General features: G+C 42.8%; 1 protein-coding gene across 1 annotated transcript in view; it reads right to left on the bottom strand.

Moving 5' to 3' along the window:
* LOC147718734 (sodium- and chloride-dependent neutral and basic amino acid transporter B(0+)-like) overlaps window positions 1-27,790 on the bottom strand; it is a 746,574-nt gene that overhangs the window by 572,563 nt on the left and 146,221 nt on the right. The window lies entirely within an intron of this gene.

Genomic DNA, 27,790 nt, shown 5'->3' with positions numbered 1-27,790 from the left:
AAAGCTGTCAATACGCAAAAGAATGTCTTTTTTACTGGTCAAATTGAGCATGCAGCTAGGATGCTGTTTCAAGTGGTGAGCTCTCTCTCTAACCCTCCTGCTGGACCCGTGATTGAGAAATCTCAGGAACTTTGTAGTTCACTGGCCACATTCTTCACCACTAAGGTGATGGATATCTATTCCACTTTTATCCAAGAACCGTTAGGAAGAACCATTGATCAATCCACTAATTTGGCTCGTACTCACCCTCCCCTTTCTCATTTTCAGTCAGTCACTGAAGATCAGGTCAGCAAGCTTGTTGCTAAGATTAAATCGGGTTCTCCGCTCGATCCATGTCCTCCTACCATAATGAATCAACTAAATAATACCATCACTCAGCCGCTCACCGATATTTGTAATTCCATCTTCAAAACCGGTGTCTACCCTGAGATTTGGAAGAAGGCCATCGTCAAACCTTTGCTTAAGAAGCCTTCTTTAGAACCCACCATTACGGCCAACTACAGACCTATTGCATGCCGTCCCTTCCCAGCTAAAATCTTAGAGGCCATTATGAACCAATAGCTCTCAGAGTTTATTGAACAACATGAACTCTTGGATGATACTCAGTTCGGGTTCCGGAGGGGACACGGAACTGAGACAGCACTGATAAAGGCCTACGATGAAATCAGAGACATCATGGATTCGGGAGGAGCGGCAGTGCTTATTCTGTTGGACCTGTCGGCGGCATTTGACACGGTCGACCACACCATCTTGGTCGACCGCGTCGCAGCCCTTGGGATTAACCATCTGGCCAAAGATCTTATAGCCTCTTTTTTAGCTAATCGCAAGCAGGCAGTCAAACTGGGTAATTATTACTCACCGACCTCTGAACAGCTATGCGGGGTCCGTCAAGGATCCTCGCTAAGTCCTACACTTTTTAACATTTATGTCGCAGACTTGGCGAGGGTCATCAAATCGCATGGGATGCGTTTAACTACCTACGCTGATGACACCCAGCTTGTGCTGGCGGTGCATAAGAACGGCCCAGTGGTAGCAGCTAAACTTCAGGAGGGGCTACTGGATGTACAATCTTGAATGCACTGTAACTGTTTAAAACTTAATGCGGAGAAAACTGAGGTTATGACCTTTGGTAATATTTCCCCAGAGTGGTCCCCTACATGGTGGCCCAGTCAGATGGGCCCTCCCCCGGTCCCAGCTACCAAGGTCAGGAATCTTGGAGTGATCTTCGATAACAAGCTATCCTTTAGACATCATGTAAACAAGGTAATTTCATCTGCATTCTTTATGTTGAAAAAGATAAAAAAACTCCTGCCGTATTTACCAGCATCAGCAGGAAAAACACTGATTACCACCCTAGTGTTTTCCAAGCTTGACTATGGAAATGCTCTCTTTTTCAACACCCATAAATACATCCTGAATAAGCTTCAATCTGTCCAAAATATGGCAGCACGGATCCTGCTCAACATTCCCAGGCGCCACTCCACTTCGGCAGCCATACGCCATCTCCATTGGCTAAGAGTGGAGAGCAGGATCAAATTCAAAGCTTTATGTATCGCCTATAAGGCCATCCATCACACTGGACCAAAGTTCTTAAAAGAGGCATTTCAGGTGTAAACCCCTAAAAGGAATTTAAGATCAGCTGCAAGCTGTCTACTGTCTGTACCCCGTACAAGAACGGCTACTTGGGGTGACAGACGATTTTTGGTAGCAACTCCCCTATTGTGGAACTCACTCCCCTCAGACATTAAATCTGCACCAACCCTCATTGGCTTCCGTAAGGCTTTGAAGACCTGGCTCTTCAATCAATAAGTTCATGTCCTGACTACTGTATTTTAGAGTATCTCACTGCGCCTAGAAAACTTAGAGTAGTAGCTGCGCACTAAAAATCCCATAAATAAATAAATAAATAAGGCAGGGCTGTGTCCTTGCCCCTTTTTTTGTTTACACTATATACCAATGGTGTACAGGAAGCTGTGATGAGAGTCACAAAATATTTATCAACCTTTAATGCAGTACCCCTTCCAATTCTGCTTTATGCAACTGATGCCGTATTGAACGCAATAACTGGGTTAGGTTTACAGAAGCTGATGATGGCCTATTCGAAATTTATTGGCCGGTCTAGAGCTATGAGTGAATTAAGCCAAATCTTTTGTGCTGGTGGCAGGTACTCCCTGCAAAACTTCCAATGTTTCATAGAGAGCAGCGCAGATTGACAGTGGTTGATACTTTTACTTACCTGTGGATTGTATTTGATAGAAAAAGTACTTGGTCCAATATGGTGAGCAAGAGACCTTACCATGGAGAAAAGGGAGACGGTCATTTCTTCCTTTAGTAAGAAGTTGGGTGCTAAGAGGATTGATGTGATAAAACAGGTATATGCCAAACAAGCTGTCACTGCAGCATCTTCTGGGGCTGGGGGATGGTGGCAATTGACCAACTCCAAAGAATAGAAGATGATTTCTATAAAAGATAGTTTGCACTCCCAAGCAACTGTGCAAATTACATCTGCTACACTGAGTTAGAGTCCCCATATATCACAGATGTAGTAAGACCTGCCCCGATTATGCTATGGCATTTGATTTGGAAGAGAGATACAATCACTGTGACTCAAAATATTATCGTGGACTGTTAGGCCCTAGACAATGTACACAAGGTCGCCTGGCTGCAATAGGTGAAATCAGTTTTGGAGAGTCTGTGGCAGGGGGACTTAATTGCTAACCAGTCTAGCTGCTGAACTATGTCCAAAGATAGAGTTAAGCAAATATTATCGGACAAACCAGCAAGTGATCATGCTGATGCTAGTTGCACTAAGAATTCAGGGGCATATTATTATCGCCGCGCATCACGGTATTTTATCGCTGAAATAACGTGCTATTAGCAACGTTTATCTTAAAAGCGATAAAATTCCCGGTGACAGCAGCAAAATCCATGAATATCGATGAGAATACAGCGATAGTCATGCATTATCGCTAACAGGGTCTTAGCCATTATATCCACCTCCCATTGGATATAATGGCTAAGTACTGGTCTGAGCAGGTGTTAGTTTTTGGAGATATTTACGCTTAGCGCGAATATTTCCATCGCTATGACTGTGTTGCTATTAGGCGATAGCGAAGTTAGCTACTGCTTTCAGTCGCTAACAAGTTGGGTACGCCAACTTTGCATGTCATTAGCGATAAATATCGCTGACATGCAAAGCGGGCCCCAAACCACTCGCTCTCGCCTACAAGCTGTCGCTAACTGCTGTTAGCGATAGCTTGCTAATAGGGCGATAGTATTATCGCCACTTAGCGCCCAAAAACGGCCGCTAAAGCGGCGAAAATTGCCTATTGCCCACCTTTGATAACATGCCCCTTAGTGCTGCCATATCTTATATGTCCCCTTCCCACTCAAGTGGATGAGTTGTATTTGATATTCATGGCAAACCCCCAACATCGCTATATTTTAGTGAGATTCGGTGTGAATTGTATTCTCTTAATGATGGGCTTTCCGAGGAATACTTTTTCAATAAATGATCTTTCAGTATGCCCCTGTGATAAAATGTCTGTACAGTCGGATATACATATAGTATTCTTTTGTGGATTTTATACCGCACAGAAAAAGAGAAGCATTCTCCTCCTATTTCGAAAAATTCCATTTTAAACAATGCCCTGCACTTTATTGTATTAAGCAACTATCTAATCCCTTTATCTGTTATAGTACAGCATTGTTTCTATGGTCCTTTCGGACTAATACGAAGGACAATAAGACTGATGGCATAGTGTGGGTTTGCCAATTTAAGTACGTGTTTTTATATCTATTTTTTAAAATTCATTTCGATGATGTTTGTGATATTATATTTATGTATAGGTTTGATAGATTAAATTAGCGATGCAAAAAGGGAATTATTGAAACCCACTTCTGAGGGCACAATGCACTTTAAAAATCATGTGATGATTAATATCAAAGCAACAATGCACATTAAATTGCTGGGGTGACCACATTTGAAGATAAACACTTTATATGTTTATCTATGTTGTATTTTTATACATACTTGATTTTTTAATTAATGAATTTTTATCGGGTGATATTTTAGTAGAGATATTTTTAATCATGTACTTTATATGCTTTGGAAAACAATGTGAAATAAAGATTATTGATTGATTGATTGACACAAACATCACAATTGCCAAGTAATGCACTTTCACGCTTTCTTTCATTTTAATTCATAATCATTCAGATAAATTATTATGATCACCATTTACTTGATATTATTTTTTTATATTTGAATTCCAGAGAAATCTCCTTAATTAAAATTCTGACTTCTTTGATTTGTACATATACTAAACACACATATACAAACATGTTCAAATTACAAACAATTATTTGAATGTGCATCATCAACACAAAACAATAAACATCTAAAAAAATACAAGTATAGACACAAAAACTGTTTAAAAGATTTCCTTTTTGCTAAAATTTAGATTTTTAACATGCCCTCCAAAGGAGGCAATGCGTAGGTTCATTGGGTGATGCTTTGGTTCCTAATGATGCGTCGGGTCTGCTCCTGTAGAAGAGCATGCGTCAATCCTGAGGGTGATGCACTGGTTCACTCCGCTCAGATCATGTACGTCTAATCACAGTTCCCAGAGTAAAAAAGGCACGCACAGGAGGTCGGCGATTCTTGGTTAACACAGCCAAACTGTGGAACGCCCTTCCCCTCAAACTCAGGAACGAACCTTGTCATCTCCGATTCCGAAAACTCCTGAAAACTCACCTCTTCCCCTAACCCCCCCATCTTCTCTGGCACCACCTCTGACTTTGCTGTCTTGGTTTTAGCGCTGGGATGCTTCCGGGTTACTACGCGCTCTATAAACCCACATTCAATTCAATTCAATTCAATTCCTGAAGATAATGCACCGCTATTACTTCCTTAAAGTCGGCTATGGGATGGTTTTGATTCATTCAATGGTGCCAACATGCCAGTTCTGAAGGGGGTGTGTGGGTTTTTGTTGAGCAAACACATTAGACCTCACTTCCAATGAACTGGGATTGCACCACTTGGCAGGGCTGACTCACAGATGGCAGGGTTCAGGTGCAACAGCAGAAGAGTTAGACGTATTTTATGTTGTAGAGTGGGGGCAAAGCAGCAAGTCCTTGGAGTCACTCTGGGTTGAAGTGATGCAGGTCCAGTCCTTCTCACACAGGCAGGGGGACAGCAGGCAGCAGGGCAGCACAGCAAGGCAAGCGTCTAGCAAATCAATAGTCCAGCAGAGTGGCAGTCCTTGAGCAGCACAGAAGTTCTACTTTCTAGCATAATCTTCACAGGTCCAGGAGTCCATGGAAGTGATGGTATCAGAGGTCCAATACTTCTACCTAGTTATTGTTTTGAAGTGGGGTAGACTTCAAAGACATGCCTTTGTACTCCCTTCCTTTCTTGGCTCCAGACTCACTACATTGGGATGTGCAGCCACTTGTTTGGGGACAGGACACCGTCCGGTGTACATGTAAGACTCTGCCCACCTCCTCCCTTCTATTCTCCCAGGATGACCCATGAGTCACACCTAAGTTCCATTATGTGTGGGTGTCTAGGGGGAATACACAAAGCCCAGCTGTCACCTTCCCTAGATGTTTATCAGAGACAGGCAGCAGAGCCCAAATGGCTAAAGTAAGAAAAAGCCAACTTTCTAAAAGTGGAATTTTCATACTTGCAATTTACCATTTGTTGTGATTTTAAATTGTGAGTCCAGACAAACCAAACTTGAGACTTTAGATCAAGTCCCAGCCACAGTGAGTTAGAAGTGTATTCACATTTTAGGTTCTTTATTGTTTACATGACGTTTACTCACATTTGTTGAGGTGATAATTCCAACCCTCTAAGGGGTTCTGTATGGGGATTTTGTTCGTATTAGGCCCGTTCATCAGTGTTGCAACCGGAGTGTCGGTTATCAGTTAAACAGCTGTAAATTAATTTAAACCTTTGTTATACCTCTGTTACTTTAAGATAATCAAAGCATGGAATGCGGTTACCGTGCCTAGTACAAGGGTTGTTGGTTACTTATATAAAGTTTTTATCTCTAATCGATCGAATATTACATTGTCAGGTTTTAAATAAAAATGATGGATGCCCATTAATCATAATATGGTTGTAGGTCACCATGTTATCAACCTTTACTATGCAGTTATTAAGTAATAGTATTGTGGAGGGTACACACATTCAAATTTGGTATAACGTTTTCTAGTTACCTATGTTAAACTTGAGTTTATTTGAAAGGAGCAGCTAATATTATTCAGCTTGTAACCCCCATAGCGATCCCAACGTGTAAAGCAAATTAACTAAAACACGTCTCTATGGTTAGTGTATAGAAATAAAAAGTATTTAATGGTCGCGCTCGTGATTAGGGCGACATTAGTATGCGTTTCTCCAAACATACTCTAGCTGTTTCGTGTACAGACAGACTCTAGGTTGCGGTAACGCTTTGAAATACGAGCCACTCGCGTTTTCTGCGATTCCTGTGCTAAATGCACATTCTTACCTTTTCGCTGTAGTTCTCGAGTTTAAGGTTCTGTCCCCGCTGCCGCTTTTATGGTGCAGTGTTTACTTCCCCGCTTTGGTGCCATATATTTAAATTGGGAATAGTTCCTTGTCACGTGACCTTGTTCACTTCCTGTTTGCCGGTATTTGCGTGAACACAGCATTTGTGAGTTTCTTTCTGTAATAATGGTGGCCATCTTAGCCTCCCTATAGTGTTTTAGTATTACATAGGCCCTGTGCATTAGCCTTCACAGACGGGATATTATTCAGTCCAATATTCGTTATTATTAGTTTATTCAAGTTTACAGATAATTTTGTCATATTATCCTTTTTAGTCGTACCATATTGTCAATCATTATCGTCATCTGTATAGTCTACTTTGGATTGTTTTATTGTCAGTGTAGAATTCAACGTCCAAGAAAGACCAATGGTACAGGCAAAAACAAGGCGTGGGTATGGGTTCCAGATTTTCGCCCTCAGTAATGGGAAGGTTTGAGGAAATGAGAGTCTGGGGCCCACCAGCCTCTGAATGAAATAATGAGATACTATTTTGGGGTATATATATAGATGATTGTATCATGATCTGGACAGGAACACCAAAAAAACTACACAAATTCCATGAATACTTGAACAACAACGACCAGAACGTTAAATTTACTATGGAATAAAGTAATATCAAACTCCCGTTCTTGGACGTTGAATTCTACACTGACAATAAAACAATCCAAAGTAGACCATACAGAAAGAGCACAGCGTGCAATTCCTTATTACACGTGACCAGTGCCCACCCAGAACACCAAAAAAGAGCAATCCCCTATGGAGAACTAGTCAGAACACGCCGCAATTGCAGCAATGATGATGAATTTGAAACCCAAAAAAGGGGGGTGGTCAAAAGATTTGCAAACAGAGGGTACAAGAAAAAACAATTACAAAAAGCAGAAAATAGAATAGATGGAGTTGCTAGAGCGGACACTTTAAAAGAGACACCAAAACATAAAAATAAGGAAGAAAAGATCAGACTAGTAACGGGTTACAACAACTGGGCCACTATTTTACGGAAAAGTCTTAACAGACACTGGCATCTACTCAGGACAGACACAACACTAAACAAATATATAACAGAGAGACCTACACTAACATTTAGGAAAGGAACAACACTAAGAAATATACTGAGTCCGAGCTACCCTCAAACTGCAACCAAGACCACATGTCTAACGGAACCAGGTTTTTATAGATGTGGGATGTGTGTAGCCTGTAAATGGGCTTACAAAAAGAAAAAAGAATTCGAAGGGCCGAACAATAAGAAACATCGCATCCACACCACTATAAACTGTCTAAGCAAATCTGTAGTCTATGCCTTAGACTGCAAATGCGGTAAAAGATACATAGGAAGCACTAAGAGACCACTGAGGGAAAGGATTAATGAGCACATCAGGGCAGTGATACAAGGCGACATGCGTTACCCAGTGGAAGCACACATGTCCATCTGTCCAGCACAGACATCTAACCACTCTTTTCAATTCTTTGGATTTGAACATATACCTACCCACCCAAGAGGGGGAAATAGAGAACTTGCACTACGGCGGAGGGAGGCAACCTGAATAATGACACTTAGAAGTGTAGAACTAGGCGTAAACATTGACCATGAGTTACACTACTTTCTAGGCACATGAACAGACTAGAAGTAAACAACTGACAAACACAGGATTGGAATAAACCAAGTTTGGTCAATCATTAGGACTAACATGTATCGACAAAAACTTAATGTTATAAATGTAAAGTGATTACTGCCGAAGTGTATAAATGCCTGTACTGTTATGTTACAACGTGTTTTTGGCCACATACTGGCACATGTATCTGTTCTGAACCCATTTTGAAAGGAGAAACCACACAATCAGTGAAACATTGGCCCACATCGAACCGTATCACCAACCGAGCGGAGCAATGAAATAAGTTCACAGTATGTATATCACACAGTCACACACATCACAATCACCAAGAGTATATCTCCTCACAGACCATATAGACACGTTCATGTTATTGGTTAAAATCACGAACACTAACGCACTCCAACTTCACAAAATATATTTGGAGAACTATAATCAACAAAATATAGGGACTCATTTGCAAAAAAGCCCTTAAGATATGCGTTCCGAAAACATGATATATTCTAATGCCATACAGGATATAAAATTATTAAATCTAAGGATGACGATAATGATTGACAATATGGTACGACTAAAAAGGATAATATGACAAAATTATCTGTAAACTTGAATAAACTAAAAATAACGAATATTGGACTGAATAATATCCCGTCTGTGAAGGCTAACGCACAGGGCCTATGTAATACTAAAACACTATAGGGAGGCTAAGATGTCCACCATTATTACAGAAAGAAACTCACAAATACTGTTTACACGCAAATACCGGCAAACCGGAAGTGAACGAGGTCACGTGACAAGGAACTATTCCCAATTTAAATATATGGCACCAAAGCGGGGAAGTAAATACTGCACCATAGAAGCGGCAGCGGGGATGGAACCTTAAACTCGAGATCTACAGCGAAAAGGTAAGAATGTCCATTTAGTACAAGAATCGCAGAAAACGCGAGTGGCTCGTATTTCAAAGCGTTACCGCAACCTAGAGTCTGTCTGTACATGAAACAGCTAGAGTATGTTTGGAGAAACGCATACTAATGTCACCCTAATCACGAGCGCGACCATTAAATACTTTTTATTTCTATACACTAACCATAGAGACGTGTTTTAGTTAATTTGCTTTACACGTTGGGATCGCTATGGGGGTTACAAACTGAATATTATTAGCTGCTCCTTTCAAATATACTCAAGTTTAACATAGGTAACTAGAAAACGTTATACCAAATTTGAATGTGTGTACCCTCCACAACACTATTACTTAATAACGGCATAGTAAAGGTTGATAACATGGTGACCTACAACCATATTATGATTAATGGGCATCCATAATTTTTATTTAAAACCTGACAATTTAAAATTTGATCGATTAGAGATAAAAACTTTATATAAGTAACCAACAACCCTTGTACTAGGTACGGTAACCGCGTTCCATGCTTTGATAATCTTAAAGTAACAGAGGTATAACAAAGGTTTAAATTAATTTACAGCTGTTTAACTGATAACCGACACTCCGGTTACAACACTGATGAATGGGCCTAATACGAAGAAAATCCCCATACGAACCCCTTAGTGGGTTGGAATTATCACCTCAACAAATGTGAGTAAACGTCATGTAAACAATAAAGAACCTAAAATGTGAATACACTTCTAACTCACTGTGGCTGGGACTTGATCTAAAGTCTCCTTCCGTGTTTCTTCCTCACAGAAAGAACGACATTTCGGAGAATAGGTACCCATTGCATGATTTATAGTTATTCATGCTATCACTGATCTTAGTAGACCACTACGACACATTCTCGGATATAAGATCACTTTGCACATTAATAACCGGATGCACGGTGACAAATGAAACCACTGGTCTCTCCATTTTCTCTTAATGGGTCCATATACCTTCTGAATTTTCAGAAGTACTCTATGTACACCAAATGGTTAAAATATTATCTAACTATGCACATATACCTGGCAATTATCAATGCAACTATGCATAAGATGTATAACCTTAATCACCATATGATCACGCTAACATGATCAACACACAAAATGTATTTAATGTACTGTACACAATGTAATAAATACAAACAGTATGTCACAACATCAAATTTCTTTACCTAACAGCCTTGAGAAAGTCGTGGGTTACATTCCCTTAATGACGAAACACGTGTCGGCTGTGACGTCTCCAGAAATAAAACAACACCAACGACAACCCTGAATATAAAGAAACTGGAATTTCTTATGAATGTATGACTGGTGTATGGTGGAAACACATGTATATTGATGAAACTGTAATACAAAACGTGTGCTAAGGAGCATTATGCATCTACATGCTCTGCAATGGCAGGCATGAGCCATTTTAGGCGGCTACTTAAGAGGGTGGGTGGCACAATGAGTGCTGCAGGCCCACCAGTAGCATTTAATTTACAAGCCCTGGGCACATTTAGTCCACTTTGCTAGGGAATTATAAGTACATTAAATATGCCAATCAGGAAGGAGCCAATTTTAACATGTTTAGGCGAGAGAGCACAAGCACTTTAGCACTGGTTACCAGTGGTAAAGTGCATGAGTCCTGATACTAGAAATAAATGAGGTCTGAAAAGTGGAGGACGAAGGCAAAAATTTGAGGGGAAGACCACCCTAAGGCTGTCAGGTCTAAAAATAACTCATACAAAAAAATGCAATGTTCATGACCTCAGCCATTACTTTACAGATGACATCACAAATTACATTCATGACATCACTGGTGACATTCCATACCATCTTAACATTGACATTATCATTGACATATTTGATTGTTTTGATTTCTTTTTTTTAAATTAAAGTTGTGTTTTTAAGTCCTGTTATTTTTTAAAGCATCAAATCCAACTGGGCACCCACCTCTACTGAATATGGCTTTGGCTACCTGCTGTATAGGATAGATGCAATCCCTGGCCATAGTTCAGGTACTGGGCCCAATGCTCAGCACTCCAAACCTTGCTTCGTATGATTATTGGCCACGTGCACAGGGTGTTGACTGCAAGTCACATGGCCAGCACTCCTGTGCCGACAACAACTTCTGCACTGAATAATGAATGTGCATCTGTTTGTCCATTTGTGGCGAGCTCTGGACCTGTACCTGCCTCTGAGCCACGGAACCAGCTATGAACAGCCTTCTGCAGTACATGACAGTTGCTAGACACAGCCAGGCCCTGCATCAGCCTCTGTTGTTTCGTATTTTTTTGGCCAGTATAGTCCCCTTTTGGACCTGCAGACCATGTGTACCCCATGTGCAACTTGCTTTAGGTTGCATGCTTAATTGTCTTGCATAGCATAACAAAACCTTTTAGTTGCTACCATCCTTTACGATTGCCTGGATCCCTAAATCCTCAAAGGATCCGTGGATTCCATATTGGACAAAAAGAAAAATTATCGCTCTTCCGGGCAGGTTTTTTTTTTCCAAATACATTAGCATATTCTTGGTAGCGCTGTAAACTAATGGTCAAGTCTTTTTCTGATTAACCCATGAAGCCTACCTAACACGGTTTTGTAATACAAATATCTCAAAAGATTACTGTATCAATTTACCCCAAATAAAGCAAATTCACTCTTTTTAGTGAAGTCATTGTTACACAGTTGCTACGGGCAGGAAAGGAAGGTGGCCAAAGGAACTAGCCTTGAGGAAAGCCCTGTACTGTGTCTGCAATAGGCAGCCTACCACCACTGCATACAACCATCAGCTATTGAACATGAGGTAGCTGTACGGCTTGGCCTCTGGTCATGTTCTGTGTCCAACTCACTATGACCAACTATTTTGACTTCCGAGGACCTTCAACCAAGTACAAAGGAGCCTGGCTGTAGTACTTGGAACAAACCCATGAAGGGCAGCCAACCTCTGTTGAATTGTTGCATTTGCTGCAGGTCAGCTGGGTGAGAAACCCACTATGCTCATGAGTTTCAGATGTGGAATGTGGGTTGCCCACAGGTGAAAAAGCTGACCCTTTCCCCAAGGTCCCAGGGTTACACTGCACAGCCTTTGGCAGTCCTTGCCACATGTCGTTGGAAGCAGGGTGTAGTGATTTCCCTTCTGAGCCTTCTTTGGTTGCCCTTTAGTTTTTTTCTATTCAATGTTTTAGCCTGCTTTTGCTTTGCACAGCCACACATAATATATTTGTTTTTGTGCCATTATTTCACTAATATGCTGTACATGTTGTTTTTTATTCAGTGACTCTTCTTGGAATTCAGTCTACACATTTGATACAAAGTTGAACATCATGGTGCAGTGTTTTCGTAGCAACAGCTCCTTACATTTTAGACATTGCACAGTAGCACAACTGCAGCTTACCAACACGGTAGTTCTTATTAAAAAAATCGTCTTGCACCTTTGGGGGGCAGAGAGGAGGATTCCAGCAGAGAGAACAGTACTGGAAAGAATGCAGAAGCCTAGAGTAAACTGAGTTTACACCTATGATGTGGACCGGACCACAAAACTACATATACCAGGTAAGGGATCTTTTTCTAATTCTAGATCAATACATCTCTGTGCTCACACAGAAGAATATGCCTAGACAGATAGATAATTTGACATGGTGGGGATGTTTATTATATACACCCTGATAATATTGTTAATTACTTTGTTTAGTTTCATCTGCCTAGTGATCATAGCACATTTACTACTATAGTTTCTGTATATATATTGTAAACTTTATTTGTGTCTATCTTTTATGTATGATGGACATGTATTAGTGAGAAACGAAAAGTGATGGGACTTGAGGGTCTAGACTACAGGGTCATGTTCTAGATTCCAAAATCACCTGTCAATCTGGGATGGTTAGGAGTTCAGGTGAGGCACTGTGAGCTAGCCAGGATTTGGGCTCACCGATACTGATGTGCTAGAGAGACTCAGAATTAACATTCTGACGGCCTGTCATCCAAAGACACTGTTCTGCTTTACCAACAGTGTCCCTGCAACAATGGGTTGGTCTTGTAAGATGAGTTAGGAGCGCACAGTAACATTGGCGCATTGAGGGTTGGTCAATCTCTAGGGGGAGGTTGCAGAGCCAGGCTGAAAGTCATGCAGTAAAAATTGGTTGCCAAGCTACCTTGTGCATGTTCAAAGGCTGAGAGTAGGCAGTGGTTACCAAGAGTGGGCTCGGCTGAGGACCAGGTCCTACTGCCAATATTAACATGCACAACTGATGGATGTCAGTAGTGGTGTGAGGATAGCAACCACAGGTTGGTTGAGGGCCTTGGCTGATGGCCAGGCCCTTTGAGAAGCCCCACTATACACTGATGGTTGATTTACCCCTTAGGGTGGGTGTGGGGCCAGGCTGGAGGCCAGGCCCTTTGGTTTTGCCACTGCTTTTGCCCAAGACCTAAAACCATGCACAGTGGGGTTGGATGATCCTTTAAGGTTTCCCTAGGTAAGTTGACTGCAGTGCCTATTGTCAATTCTTGCTGTGCCTGGAACTAGGCTTTGCATCAAACCCAGTGAACAGTCAACCTCAGCTGCATACAGCGTACAGGATTTGTGCTGTGATTCTTCTACTATAACTTTATGTACATACCAGGGTTAAAATCATTTATGACAATAAATTCCTTAATGTTCATTCAATCAGTTCTATTTTATAACAATGTTACTGAAATAACCTTTTTTGTGCTTTTGTTTTTTATTTGTTTTTCCATTTTTTTTCCAAATGTAAATAGAAAATATCACATAACTATAAGAAAAGAAATTTAGGGATAGATAAAACACTGAAAGAGTGTCTTTTATTTTGTCTTTCACCAATTTGTTGTTAATTCTAGCTTTTTGTTTGTTATCCCAGATGTGGGAATTGCATTCAATGCAATATATATTCATCCTCTACCTGGAAGGATGAATCTGATGGTCCTGTTCCACATTAATTTCTTGGTGGAAGATATTTTTTCAGCATCTTGTGTTGTAACACCTTTTTTTCTTCTGCTTTGTCCCTTCTATGTCCTTGGTAAAGCTACTCTTGTTTAGCTTTCACGTGTCTCAACTTGTTGATGCCCCCAAAAGAATGTAATTAGTGACTCTTTTGAAGACTTGCTCACATGGGAGCATTCGGTTGCTTTTCCTCTGGAGAATACATAAACTATCCCAATCCTTATAACTTCTTGCACTTTAGTACTTCCTCTTAGGTTTCCTATGGTTGCTGCACTGAGTACTAAAGTGTGCCTACAGTCTCCTGTCCTCCCTTACCTTCTTCCTATGAAGCAATGTCAGCTATGGTATGAAATTAGGTGTTGCAATTTCCCCTTCTGAAAGCAGAATAGTATCAACACATAAGGCATGGCATTTTCCATAAAACAGAAACTTTTTTAAAGAAGGAAATATATTTAGGTTCTAGTCGAATGAGATCTCTCGTTTACTTAAATATTCACTTTTCACAGACACAAATTGCAATTTATGGGCCTGGTTAAGTAAATTCCATCTCAGTAGATCAAATCTAAAGACATGACTAGCTTTTCATAGCTCACAGACTATCAGTGTTCAGGCCCTTAAATGCTCTGTATTACTAACATTTTTGTTTAGTATAAATACACACTGCAACAGCCAATGTGATCTATGGCATCGCCTAAGTAATGAGTAATGCGTGTGTTTACATAATTTAAAAAGCGTCTTTGTACAGTTAATGTTCGCTGCTTGAAACCAGGAGCTCGCAAGCTCTCTATACAGAGCTCCACTGACCTTCTTTTAAAGCCGGAATTTCCGTTTAAACCCTGCCAACATCCAGTTATTTCAGGCCCAACTCATACAAATAAACATAATACTTTATGTAAGCACGCGTATTACCTGTTGGAATTGTAAGGTGATACATAGGATTACTTTGATGATGTATTTAAGATGAATGCACGAAGTCAGCATGTCCATACAGGTAGCGCACCCTCCACTGATGTTGTTTTAGGGAAGGGCTTCCTATTTTAAGCCTTCAAGCTTTATGTCCCCAGCTCATAAACTTGCATCATAGGAAAAAGTTTTAAAGCTTTGTAAACATGTGCTTTCTTTGTGATTTAATGGTTAGGTTACACTTAAACTAGCATTGGCAATTACATAGTGTATTTGTTTGGAACGTTTACACTGCAACCAGGAAGTCCCACCTTGAAAACCATCACTGGCCGAGTTCATAGTGGAGGTCAAGGATGAGGTTGAACTTCCTGATCCAGGCTGGCAAGCATCTGTGTTAGGACTGTGAATACAAAAACTGTACAGAAAACAGGCTAAGCATGTGTGCAGAGCTACACTTCCTCTTAAAAATAAGCCCCTCTCTTTGGGTATCTTGTTCATTCTGTGCAACCACTATCATTCATATTTTAATATTGAGTTGAAGCAGATCTACCCTGTGGGATGCCAGCGATGATCGGTGAGAGGGCCATGCTGAACAGCATAGACGTCAGGGATGAGGGAGATCTGGTCTTTCAAAAGGTGCTGATAAAGAGGAGAAACAAGATTTATATTGCCCCAGAGGCACTATTGGTGAAAGAACATGCATTGTCTGGGAAAGTTTCAAACGCATTCTGGGAGGAAAATTAAACCTCCAAAAAAATTGGTGTGCAAGCTGCGAACACAGTTGAAAATAATGCATCCCAAACAGATTAGATATGGCGTGGGACCCATCTTCACAGTAAACCATGGAGCAAGTGAAACAACATCACTTCAATTGCTCAAAAACTAGGCATGGATGTGTGTTTTTTTACTTGTTGTGGGATATGAGTACTCTTATGGTGCCATTATTGGAAGCGAACGTTGTTCCCGCACCCTATCTAAACTGTTTGGATACCATTAATTTTGTCCTTGTTGAAGGGGCATCCATTTACCCTGTCCTGATGAAGACCCTGTTTTAATTAATAGATATCTTGGGGTCGAAATATCGACTTTGTTTACAATCCGAGATTTAAGTTTACAAATGTAATCAGAATATGAGTGTTGGTCTAAATGTTTTTTAGAATTCATTATTACAGTCTATTCTACCACTATTTATCACAACTCACTTGCACTGTGGCGCGTTTCCTAGTTTCTTGAGGAGCACCTATCGTGTTCAGCTCTATTTAATGATAGAAGACGTTTAAGGAGCCTCCTTTGTTGTGGATTGAGAGTTCTTCTTGTTTTGTTAATTATACGTCAGAAGAATGTCTCGTAACCTCTCAAAATGTCTGTAATGAATGACATACATCAGTTTAAACCGTTGTGCTACGTATTATATTTTATTACTCAGGTTGTGTGGAATTCATCAGTTACTGGTATAACATAAAGGAGACGATTTACTTGCACTTTAGGCTGAGGTTGCATAATAAAAGTGATGCAAAGTGTTGCAATGGAATTTAGTGTTCAGTACCAAACATGTTTTTGCACTGGAAATGAGCCCTAAAGTATTGTAAAATATCACCTCGTTGTACTTTGCGCTAGTTTGCGCTAGTTTTCTTCAAGGAGTCAGCTACCCATCGTTGTTGGTATGCAGAGCCCTACCAGCAGAAAAAGGTAAGCAGAGTTGTCATTCAAAAATGTTCCCCTCCTCAAGACAGTCGAAATCGAGATTAGTTTTTTTTCAACTTTGCATATTAACTGTATAATGCTACACAGAAACGAATTTGGAAATGATCTAACCTATGTTTAAGTATAGTATTTTGTAAAAAAAAAAAAAGACATCATCTATACACCCTTGCTCTACGGTGAAAGTGTGCGAGTGTGGCAAAAAGCTTCCTAAAGTGTGTCATCTCAGGGAGGAGAGAAACAGAGCCATATCTTAATAGAAATGGCGCTGTTCTGATCTCTCCCTTTGACGCACAGCAGCACAGCACCTTTAGTTGATGAGCTGCTTCAAAAGTAATTCAATCTGCCCCCGAATTCTTTTAAATGTGATATCCAATAATTGAATATTTATTTTATATATATTTTAGTCGTTTGCTAATAACATTAAGAGGGATGTAGTTTGGAGCACTGGGAAGTTTCAGGCATAATGTAACTTAGAGGGACAGATGTACTAACATTTTACCCAGGGTCTGAGGCCCAAAAGTGGCACAAAGTGGTAAGTGTGGAATTGGATTTTCTTTTCATTACAAAAGTTGTTGTGTGCTAGAAGGTCACCCTTGACCATTACAAGGTGGTGCTCTGCATTGCTTTGCATTACTTTGCATCACTATACTGTTGGTAGTAGGTAGGCATTGCCAGGTAAACTCTCATGGGTTTTGTTGCCTTACCTACTAACATTTATAGACATAGTTACGTGATTGTTGGATTATTTCTCTAAACTGCACAAACTTTGCATGTGTGCTGCACTGTATAGCACACGTACAGTTTGTGAAATATTTGAAACTATGAATAAGCATGATATTTTGTACTGGAAGGGTATCCTTCCAGTACAAAAATTAAGCTAGACATCATGCAGACCCGCGCTCAGCAGCATATTTGTGCACAAATCGTTTACAGACGACAGCAGCAACACTATATCTTAGTAGATATGGCTCTGCACTGCTCTTTTCTTCTAAAGCCGCACAGTAACTTACTTTGGTTGCTGTGCTGGGTTGTGTTAACATGTAGTAAATCTGATCAAAAGTGTGGCAATTGTCTCCCATCATGTGATCACAACATTGTTGCGTAACAAAGCACAACTAAGAGGATTGATGCTCCCTTATGTTCTTAACTATATCTAAATTAGTAAGTAGTAATGAAACAATCAGATGTGATTGCCAGTCATTCTTCTTTACAAAGTATTGGATATGTTAGGCCAATGAATCGTAACAAATGAACAAATGCTAAAATAAAATGCAGGTGATCCTCAAGAGGTCAGCAAGCACACCTTAGCAATTTGGAGTCAGCTTGCATTTCCTCATCTCAAGTTTAGTAATCTACCATATACTTGGATAGACAGACTGTAAAACCCTGCCCTGACCACTGGTTGTACTTGCTGGGGTGGGACGATCCAGGTGGTGAGACTCCATCTCCCAGCTTTCAGGCCATCATGTGTGGGCTGACAAGGCTCTGGAGCATCATAAAATTATCTGAAGCGTCCCACAGAGCAGGAGCTTCGCTCAGCTGCACTAATCCTGTCCTGCTGCTGCCCTGACAACCGGGTGTGCTCGCTTGGTTGGGACCTAATGCCCAGCTTTCCAGGCCATCACGTAGGGGCTGGCAAGGCGCCGGCGTGCCATAAAACTATCCTTTCTGTTTTTTATCAAACTATCTGAGGTGTCCCGCAGCACTGTATGCAAGTGGGTCGTGCCCTGGCGAAGAGCAGGCAAAGAGCAGGACCATCTGCGCCAGTCTACACCCGATAGAGGCTGGGCTGGGCTGGGCCACCCTTCTGACTCGTGAGAGGAACATAAAAGGCAGAGGTGAGTGATACATTTCTGGGAAATAAATTATTGCAGAAGATTCTTCTAACAGCATGGGTAAGAGAAATGCTAATGTCAGCTTCGCCCTGCCAGTAAGATGCCCACTTAAACCCACAAACATTGACACCAGGCTGGAAAGTGTGATAGTGGTTGTGTTAACCAACATCTCCCTAACAGAACGTAGGATGTCTCTGGATCATGATTGCAATCTGGGTGGTTTGTTGAAATTTCTGTAAGTGACACTATTACCATCCTAAATGACAGTATAACAGAGGAAGAAATTGTTAAATCTGTGGGGGCATTAGTTCTTGTTCACAGCCCTACTATCACTGATAGTACTCTGACGGTTGATACCAACACAACCAATGCCAGAGTGCTCTGCTTCCTATCGAAGCAAATCAGTTCTAACACCTCAACAGAACCTGCCACTAAAGGTAAGCGGACAAGCATCAGGCCTACTTGGGCTAAACCAGGACTTGGCCAGTCAGTCGTTGAAAGAGGACACAATAAATTAACTCCAGGTGATGTAAATATCAAGGAGATTTGTAGCAGGTTCACAATGATTTTGGAGGCACATTTAAAACCTATCAAGAAGCTCCCATCACAATCGAATACCACATAATAAAAGTCACCAAAGTCTGATGTCGACGTTAAGGCTAATGAGAACATGAACCCAGAAGGAATGAAGGAATGAACCCACGCAAAATAAAACAAAAACGGGTGCAAAAAGAAATTCAGCCCAAAGTCATGGTCTGTCACAGCCTGTAGGCGTAGCCACTTCTGACATACTGGACATAAATGATGCCCAAACCAAATGTTCCGTAGAACAACCAATCACAAATTCTACCAGCAACTAGGCACCAGGATCAAACAGACATGGATGGAAGTGCTAGCAGAATAATCAGGCATGTGGGAAATAAGGTAGATACCACAATATTAAGCCTGTCGCCGGAGGACTGTCCATATGTCAGGATAATGGCAGGTGTACCACCACTAAGACAGAATCAGGAGGACTCTTGGTAGGAGCTAGGTAACACGGTCATCCACTAGCGTAATGTATATAAGAACTTTGATGTTGCAAAGAGTCATAAGATCATTATGGTCCAGAGGGTAGGATGGATTGGCTCTGCTATGAAAAGTATAGCCAGGTGTCATGTATTTTAGGATAGTCACAGCTGCATCCCTCCTTTTTTCCACATAGAGGGAAAACAGAGGGCAGAAAAATGAGCAGAAAAGGCAAAACAGAGAGCAAAAAAACTAGCAGAAATTGCAAAACAAAACAGAAGAGGTCAAAACAGAGGGCAGAAAAATTAGCAGGTAAGGCAAAACGGAGGGCTGAAAACAAGCAGAAAAGGCAAAACAGAGGGCAGAAAAACAAGCAGAAGAGGCAAAACTGAGGGCAAGTAAAGGAGCAGAAAAGACAAAACAGAGGAAGAAACAATCATAGGAGGCAAAAACAGAGGGTAGCAGGTAGACAGGCAGCAGAGGGTAGCCAGTGGACTGCACGCAAGGTGGACAGGAGAACTGTTGCAGGGGAGCTGGCACGAGGACCTGCTTAATTTTTACAGAAATTAAATCTCAATGAGAAAAACTTCCATATATAAACATAGCAGGTGTCCCAAATGAAGCTCTAATTCTATAAAGGACAAATGATCATGACCTCCTGGGCCTGACAAAGGCAAAGCAAGTGTGTTTACTTGGCAATTACACTTTGAAAGATGATCTGAAATACTTTGTGGACACTCACACCCATACAGCCGCTCATACAACCTCTTACAAAGCCATACAGTGACTCAGACACCCACTCACAGACCCATACATCCACTCAACACCCGCACTCACAGACCCAGTCAGTTAATCACACACCCATTCACAAAGGTTACAGTTAAGAAATTAAATTTAAAAAACCTTCAAAATTCACAGAAAAAAACAAAGGTTACAGGGACATTATAGTTAGGAAATTGAATGGAAAAAACCTTTGACATCAACTGAAAAAAACAAAGGTTACAGGAACGTTATAGTTAGGAAATAGAATTTTTTTAAACGTTGAAATTCACTGAAAAAACTAAAGATTACAGGGACATTGTGATTTGGCTCAGATTTCACTCGTACAAAATCATAAAAATTCAGCAGTTATAGTTACCTGAGCTAACCATAACTTACACCCCTGCAATGCAAAAGCTTATGACCTCACATATGACATTGCTCATGACATGGTCAGTGACATCACAGATGACGTATCAGATTACATCACTGATTACATCATCCACAGAACTACTCACCCACCCACTCTCACCCCATATAGCCTCTCATACACCTACTCAAACCCCCCACAACCACTCACATACCCATTCACAGACCCATACAACTACTCACATACCCACTCACTCACTCATCCATAGAGCCACTCACACACTGACTCACTCATACAGCCATACACACAACCACTCACTCATCCATATGGCTAAACACATAACCACTCACTTGCCTATACATCACTCACCCATCTACACACTTACCCATACGGCCACTCACACACCCACTCACCCATACCGCCTCTCAACACAGCCACTCACTCACTGATACACCCACTCACATACCCACACAACCACTTACATACCTATTTACACATCCATAAAGCCACTCACAAACCTGCTCACTCACCCATACAGCCACTCACACAGACACTCACCCCTTAGTACAGCCACTCGGCCACCAACAAACTCAAATACCCACTCAAAAAGCCACTCACACACCCATACAATCACACACACACCCTTACAGCCACAGATACAGCCACACCACCACTCAAACACTCATACACCCATCCACATACCACTACAACCACTGATAAAGACATACAACCTCTCACACACTCCAACACACATTCAACCACTCAAACAGCCACTCACACACACAGAAAACCACCCACAACCCTATTCACAGACACATACAGCCACTCACATACTCACTGACAGACCTATCAGCCACTCACACACCCACACAGCCACTCAGACACCCACATACACACTTATACAGACAGTCACACAGTCACTCAGATGACATATGTTGTTGTCACACATTAGCAGTACAGAAAGAATAGTAATTTAGCTTATACAGTAGCTTAGTATATAGCTTTAAGTCTCAGAAACGTTTACAAAACACTTACACTCCCTGGATGATGTCAGGGTTCAATGACACCCCATGGAAGTCATTCTGAGCTGCTGCGGAAATACGGTGGGCAGAGGGAGCGGACAGTGTGGCACGGGGGAACAGGACCGCCAGGTGGCCACCCAACTCTTTCCACACTTGTCAGACCACTGGGGGGGTGCACCTTGCCATGGCTGCTCAGCCATCGCTCTGCTGGTTAGGGGAAGAAATTCTGCCAAGCGGCAGGCCCTCGAGTCAGACAGTCCCTGGCAGGGTGGAAGCTCTTGCTTGAAACATCAGCCTGGCCAAGAAGTCCATCCCTACAGAGACCAAGCATGCCCAATCGATCGGGGCACACAGTCCTGGCCGGGCTCTCCCCTAGCAGGCCGCCCTGCACAGGGATGCCAGCTTTACATCCCTGCCTGCTCCCAGGGAAGGCAGACTCAGAGGAAAGGCCCTTCAAAAGGGCTGGGAGGCAGGTGTGGACCCGGGCCCCTTGGGGACACAGAGGCCAGGTCCAGACTATGGCTTACCAGCCTCAGAATTGCCAGACCTCAAGGGGGTCCAAGATACCCTCTCCTTAGTAATCTGGAGGATAAATACCCCCTTTTATGTAATCTGGGGGACAGAGGGGCCCGGCCTTCTTGGGCCCGCAGGAGCTCATCCCAGAGGCATGGCCATGCAGTGTGCCAGAAGACAGATTCTAGTCTGGGCCCATTGATTCTGAACCAGGCCAGCATGGGAAGCCTCCTCAGGCCAGATGAACGGCAATCAGGATTGGGGGACCACCACACCAGAACCTCCTGGGGGGCCCGTTCCTGGGCCTTCTGGTTACTAGCTGAGAACCGCCGGACCACAAGTGGCTCCTGGGTACCTTGTCCCTAGTAATCCAAAGGAAGACTACCCTCCTTTCTTGTAATCCATGAGACACAAAGAAAGGAAGGTGCACGCATCGGGCCTCCGGGAGCCCTGGATGGGCTCAAGAAAGCATATTACCCCTGTTGGGGACTTCCTGGGCAGCCCAGTCATCTGCTTGCTTGGTATGCAACCATATGGCCAAACTCAGGGGAACCTTCGGCCTCGATGCTTGGAGCCCCAACTAGGCCTCAGGCCTGTGGCTCGAAAGAGTGCCCTGGCAGAGCTTCAACCCAGGCCTGAAGGCATTTTATCATGCAGGCAAAGCAGGGGAGGCCTCCCGGAACCTGACAGAACCCTGTCCTGGGCCCTTGGCAGTGTGGCAGGCCGGAGTACGGTGCCCAGGGGCCATGGGGCCCTGTCAGAGCTCCTGGGCCCAGCCATGCTTTTTTTTACTATTTTTGTTCCCTTACATTTTGGACCCTAGCTCAGCCGGCACCCAGGAAAACCTAGCCAACCTAGGGTTATCCAGGGTGGACTGACTTGCATGCCTCTCACCATGTTTTGTTACCCTGAATGCCTTGCAAACCTCAACCTTTGACTACAAAAAACAAATTTCCTCACATTTCTGTAATGGAAGGTTCTGGAATCTTCCAGGAGCAACAAACTTCCTTCCATGTGGCATTCCCCCAGGTCTCCCGATACAAGTGGCAGGGAAGCACTTCCCCTGCTCCTGAGGCTGTAAATACATTTAAAAAAATGAAATCCCCCTGCGGTATACAGAAGATGGATTTCCTGCACGTTTGCAGAGGACGTAACGGTTACGTCCTCAGCACATGGCCACCATGGTGGGGGACGTAACTGTTACGTCCTTGGCACAGAAAGGGTTGAAGATACTAAAAATCTGCTTTCATCATAGAAACAGATTTAGATTTTTGAAAATGGAACGAGTCCCTAGGCGAAGGGGTGGGTGGGGAGGCAGGGAGGGAGGAGATTTTCATCGCTACATACCCAGGCAGCCCGCCTACCTTACTACATATAACAGCTTTAGCTGCCTGGATATGATTGATTGACATTCTCAGACGAGGCAGGGGGGGACAACAGCAAATTAGGGGTGACCAGGAGGGTAACATCATCCCATCCACCAATCATACTGATCGAATCTTAGGGATTATGCCCCGTGTTGAACAACACTATGACCAGGAATGCCAAGACCACGTCCCAGGGATGTCGCACACTCATAGGGAACTGCCAGGCAATCTAGGGGTTTCGGCCCAAACAATAACATCCCTGGTTAGTCCATATGACAAGAGGATTGCTTCAAGTTCAAGTTCCATTTCCAATCCCAGACCGCATCCTTAAAGATACTCTCTTGGAACTTGGCCGGTGTGGGAAAGAAGCTAGACTGCCCAGAGTGGAGCACATTTGTAGGCTGTAAAGACATTTGTTTATTCCAAGAAACTTGGGCGCGAGAGGAACACACCCGTCCAAGGTTTGCGGTATTCTCTACTTTTGCGAGATGGGGGGGCAAGGGGCGGCCTTCTGGCGGCCTTGCGATTTGGGTGGCCACACACCTAGGTTGTAAGGCCACAGCCCATCCCACAGCCTCGGATGACATTCAATGTGTCATTCTGGAATAGCCAAATAACAGTAAACTGACACTGGTAAATGTCTATTCCAGGCCGGTAAATATAACCCGGGAATCGAGTACCATCGAGGAACTCTCCGCCTTCCTTAGTGATGTCCCTCAGGGAATTCCATTCTTGATTGGAGGCGATCTGAACTGCCATTTCGAGCCTCTCGCAGGATTATCCGATGGGATACCACTGGAGGAGGATGCGTTGTGGCTAGTCCCTCCCAAGACGGCCCCCCCCCCCAGAGCTTGGACACCCCTTGCAGTACAGATCACCACTCTAACCCTCAAACATGGCATCAGGGCCTGCAATGGATGCATGAAGTCTGACATTCCCCCTAAATGTACATTCAACAGAGTAGGTAGGGAGTCAAGATTGGATTATATTTTAATTCAACTGTCTTCCTTGTCGCATATTGAGGACTTCAGGGTGATAGCCAGGGAGGATAGCGACCACAACGTGTTAGAACTAGAATACTCCTTCCCTGGCATTGATAATGTAAACGGGGCTGTCGCTGACGTGCCAGCTATGGGGTTGTCCCTGGCCAATAATAATCGGACAGTGAGGTGGGGAAAGCTAGCCGCCAAACCAGAGAAAGTTTCACGGCTATATGCCCGTGTCATTCCCATATTTGAAAAGGTGTGCGCATTAATTGAGCAACCTAACACCGGCGATGCACACACAAAACTCTGGTCGGCACATGAGGACCTAATCAAGTCCATGGCAGAAGTTCTTTTCTCTATGGGTAAGTCAAGGGGAGGGAGGCCACATTGCCCTACTTGGTATAATGTGGCATGCCGAAAGGCCAAATCTGACCTATTGACTACCATTAAGGAAGGCAAAAACTGATCTCTTATACAGGAAAGGAGAAGGGATTATAAGCGGCTGATCACCGACGCTAAGGCAGAATGGGACTACGATAAATGGGAGAATTTGGCTATCACACTAGCTGTTAGGGACTCCTGGAAGTTTTGGCGACTAGTGAATACATGGTCTGAGGAACTGTCTCCTGCCATTGAGCCTAACATCTCAGCCAAGGTCTGGCAAGATCATTTCCAGACCTTGTACACGGATGGAGATAGGGCCCCAACCAAGGTATTTCCAACTATGGGTACACTGCTAGAGGGGGATATTTTTACAGAGGTGGAGGTACGGGCGGCCATTTCAGGGCTGGCTTCAGGAAAGGCGCCTGGCCTAGATGGGCTCCCGGGCGACATATTTAAACAAGAACCAGATATATGGGCTCCCTACCTGTTGCCAATTTTTAATGCCGTTTTGAGGGGCGTGGTGGGGCCCTGTACTTGGCTGGGAGCAGAGATTGTCCCTATATTTAAGAAGGGATTGCCTCTGTTTCCAGCCAACTACAGGCCCATCAGCCTCATCGATGTGTCCCAAAAACTATTCGGCAGGCTGATATTGGATCGCCTCCAAAACTGGATCGAGGAGTTCTCCATTCTTAGCCCTTATGAAGCAGGCTTCTGAAGAAAGGTTCCAACAACGGACCAGATTTTCTGACTGAATCTTTTGTTTTGGAAAACTGCTATAATCGAGGGTTGCAGCTTATACACGGTCTTTGTAGACTTGCGTGCCACCTTCGATTTGGTTCCAAGATCCAGATTGTGGTCCGTGTTGGCGGAGATGGGTATTCCCTCTGACATCCTGAATATCTTGATAAGATTGCACCAAGAAAACTATGCACGGGTCAGGTGTGGTAGAAATGGGATGCTCTCAGGAAGATTCCCCGTTGACAGGGGGGTGAGACAGGGTTGTGTGCTTGCACCCACCCTGTTCTGCCTCTTTTTTAATGGGGTAATCGACCACCTGACTAGGATAGCCGACATTGATGCCCCAAAGCTCAACGGCACCAGGGTGCCCGCTATTATGTTTGCGGATGACACCCTGCTGCTGTCAAAATCCCCAATGGGAATACAACGGGTCTTGGATGGGTTTGCAACCTTCTGTGTTGAGCGGGGACTGGAGATCAATGCCCTGAAAACTAAAGATATGATTCTTAGTCCTCCACCCTCAACACGTCCCAACCCCACCATAGGCACACTGAGATTAGAGAGGGTCCACACATTTGAGTACCTAGGGGTGACCATCAATCAAAATATGACCTGGGACACATATCGGACGAAGGCAAATATAAAATTAGTGCAGTTAACGGGTGGTCTTTCCAGGATGGCAAACAGATCAACTTACAAACCCCTCGGCCCAGTGCTCCAAATTTATAAAATGCAGGCACGGGGGGCAGTCACACACGGGGGGAGCTGTGGGGGCATATATCTGCCCAAAACTTGACAACCACTGAGAATAAATTCATCAAGCAGATGGTAGCCTTACCACCAAGCATCCCACTCCTCCCGCTCAGATTAGACCTGGGCCTAAGAACAATTGAGGAAGAACTGGGGTTAAAACCACTAACCTTCTGGCGACAAATCTGGAGTACCCCAGAGCTCTTGAGCTACAGGATGGAATTGCAAGAGATTTTATCCTTACCAAACATAACGAACATTCCCTGGCTAAAATATATAAAAAAGACATGTGAGAGTGTGGGAAGGCCGGAACTGTGGTTAGATCCAGCAAATGCTTGTAGCAAGGTTTAACGCAAATCTCTATCAAAGGACTATTATGACTCTAAAATAACATTTCTGTTACAGAATCCACGCATGGGGCCATTAACACACTTATTTATTCAATCCAAAGACTCATATCACCGGAAACTTGTCCTTGATATAATTAGCCCTGTCCTGACAAGAAAATTATTCCTACAATGGAGGTACGGCACACTCCCTCTCAGAGCACTCACCAGTGCCTGGTCTCAGCCCCCTACTCCAGAGCATTGCCCAGCATGCCCACACCAACAGGAAAATTATTTGCAAGTCATATTTTTTTTGCAAGGCCTACCAGAAACCCAGAAAGTATTGGCTGGTTCCCCTCCTTAAAAGCTTAGGGTTTAGGCATTACTTGCCTGCTTACAGAATTTTGAAGACGGATGTTTCACCCCCGATAGTGTTTGTGGTATCTAAATTTTTAACTGCAATCTGGCACATACGTACTTGTTGCATGAATTTTGATACACATTCGGTATAAGTTCTACATCAATTTCTTTTAAATCTAACTTTCGATTTGTGACAGCCCGAATCTGTATATTGGGATGTAATCTGCCCTGTCCTTTTTTAATTCGTGTTCAATGGATACTGTTAAAATTAATTGTGTTTTTAATTTCGGATGTAATCTTTTATGATCTAATCGATCGAAATAAAGAATGGAAAGAAAAAATGGAAAGTAACTTTCAAGACAGATTGTATTATTTTCCAGGCTCAATTGTAAAACTAGCCACAGTTTTACATTTCGGGGTACAGTATCATGTTGGATTTTCCACCAAAGCATTTCATAGCACAAGGTAATAAACGGTTAAGAACAGTATCAGCTCCATTTTCACAAGAAAGATAATGGTACTTGCAATAGGTAGAGAGGATAGACCACAATGCACGTGCCCAAGCAATTGGGTATCTCATCAGGAAACCAGTAGCCCCACCATGCTGATTGATAAGGTTTTCTATGAGGTTGTTTTATTCAGGAGAGGTAGGGAGAGAGAAGAACCTTTCAGAAAACCTCCCATTAGCCATCTTGCTAGTTGATATTTAATA

This window comes from Lissotriton vulgaris, chromosome 4_1 (assembly GCF_964263255.1).
Source record: "Lissotriton vulgaris chromosome 4_1, aLisVul1.2, whole genome shotgun sequence".
Taxonomy (NCBI): domain Eukaryota; kingdom Metazoa; phylum Chordata; class Amphibia; order Caudata; family Salamandridae; genus Lissotriton; species Lissotriton vulgaris.
Note: the sequence above shows the minus strand (reverse complement) of the source record. Positions and strands in the feature narration are given on the sequence as shown.